General features: G+C 49.8%; 1 protein-coding gene across 1 annotated transcript in view; it reads right to left on the bottom strand.

Moving 5' to 3' along the window:
• AGO4 (argonaute RISC catalytic component 4) overlaps positions 1–327 on the bottom strand; it is a 68,114-nt gene extending 67,787 nt beyond the window's left edge. The window contains exon 1 of the mRNA XM_011988985.1: positions 235–327. The gene's annotated coding sequence lies outside the window, so the exon portion shown is untranslated. The remainder of the gene's footprint in view (positions 1–234) is intronic.
• Between the last annotated feature and the right edge of the window lie 1,747 nt (positions 328–2,074).

Below are 2,074 nucleotides of genomic sequence, written 5' to 3'. Positions count from 1 at the left end.
CGCTCTGCCCCGTCCGCCCGAGGAGGCCGTCCTGTGGCCAACGGCTCTGGGGGGCTACGTGCCATCCCCCCAGGGCGTCCTGCAAAAGATCTGGATTCCAGTTCCGCCGACCCACAGATTCAGTTTTCCACTTCTGTGAGTGGAAAGTGTGCTGAGATTCACAGGAGCCACCTCGCCTCCCTCTTCCCTCCTCCCACCCCAGATCGCTTCTGTCATCCTGTCTTTTAGGGTCACCTTAGAGGCAGCAGTCCTCCTTCATCCCTTCATCCAGCACCACACACCCAACGGCGCGTCCCTCTCCGTATAGCCGGAAGGCACCACGGGAATGGACTCTGATGAATGATGCATTCCCTCCCCGGTCCCATGACAAGCACCTCTGGTCAGCAAATCACCAGTCACTTTAGAAGAGAAAGGTCTTGGCCGGGCGTGGTGGCTCACGCCTGTAATCCCAGCACTTTGAGAGGCCAAGGCGGGTGGATCACCTGAAGTCAGGAGTTTGAGACCAGCCTGGCCAACATGGCAGAACCCAGTCTCTACTAAAAACACAAAAAATTAGCCGGGCGTGGTGGCGGGCGCCTATAATCCCAGCTACCCGGGAGGCTGAGGCAGCAGAATCGCTTGAACCTGGGAGGCGGAGGTTCCAGTGAGCCGAGATGGGACCATTGCACTCCAGCCTGGGCGACAGAGCGAGACTCCGTCTCAAAAAAAAAAAAAAAAAGAAAGAAAGAAAGAGAAAGGTCTTGCTTTCTTGGATGCTTTCCCCTTAGCAGACAAGAGCCAAGGGAGCAGCACCACCTCCAAGGCAGCATGGTCAGCCCAGCAGGCCCGGCATCTTCAGGGCTTTCAGTAAGGACTTTGAGTGGGACAACATTGGGCAACAGGCCAAGAAGCAGTTTCTAGTCAGCAGAGTGAAGGAGCCCCTTGTCCACCAGTTGAAAAGCTACGATGAGTGTGTGTGTGTTGTATTCTTTGCTGGGGCATAACATAGCAAAGTACCACAGACTGGGTGGCTTAAACAACAGAAATTTATTTTCTCACAATTCTGGAGGCTGAGAATCCCAGATACGGTATAGGCAGGGTTGGTTCCTTCTGAGGCCTATCTACTTCACTTGGTAGATAGTGGCCTTCTCCCAGTGACTTCACATGGACTTCCCTCTGTGCGTGTCTGTGTCCAAATTTCTTCTTCTTATAAGGACAGCAGTCATATTAGAGTAGGACTCACTCTAATGACCTCATTTTAACTCAGTTACCTCTTCAGAGACCCTGTTTCCAAATACAGTCACATCCTGGGGTGCTAGAGTTAGGACTTCGATATACAAATTATTGGGGTGGGGGACAATTTAGGCCCCTAGCATGTGTGGTAGAATATTCATTTGAGCACCTACCACGTGCAGTCATAGAGCCAGGTAGTTTTTTTTAATGTAATGATAAAAAAATGTTAGCATCACACCCTTGTCATGCACTCTGCTATGGGCTTCTCATGTCACTCAATCTTTACAACCACCAGTAAGGTAGATATTGTTAAGAAAGGTATTTGTACAGATGATGACACCAAAGCTCAGGGAAGTTAAGTAAGTCGGGCTTTGCATTATATGATGTTGCAGTGAAGCATGGGAAAATTGGAGTTCTAAATCTTGCATTGAAGTCCTGGCTAATTCTCTCCCTGATTGATTATGGAACTGGGACTTTTAATCTAGTGCCTACATTCTTGTCTACTGATACCATACTCTATATTCTTTTTTTCTTTTTTTTTGAGACAGAGTCTCACCCTGTCACCCAGGCTGGAGTGCAGTGGCGTGATCTCGGCTCACTGCAAGCTCCGCCTCCTGGGTTCACGCCATTCTCCTACCTCAGCCTCCCGAGTAGCTGGGACTATAGGCGCCTGTCACCATGCCTGGCTAATTTTTTGTATTTTTAGTAGAGTCAGGGTTTACCATGTTAACCAGGATGGTCTCGATCTCCTGACCTCATGATCCACTTGCCTCAGTCTCCCAGAGTGCTAGGATTACAGGCATGAACCACCGTGCCCGGCCACCATACTCTATATTCTTTTCACAGCATCATGCTACCTCTC

The sequence above is a fragment of the Mandrillus leucophaeus genome, unplaced genomic scaffold, assembly GCF_000951045.1.
Source record: "Mandrillus leucophaeus isolate KB7577 unplaced genomic scaffold, Mleu.le_1.0 Scaffold343, whole genome shotgun sequence".
Taxonomy (NCBI): Eukaryota; Metazoa; Chordata; class Mammalia; order Primates; family Cercopithecidae; genus Mandrillus; species Mandrillus leucophaeus.
Note: the sequence above shows the minus strand (reverse complement) of the source record. Positions and strands in the feature narration are given on the sequence as shown.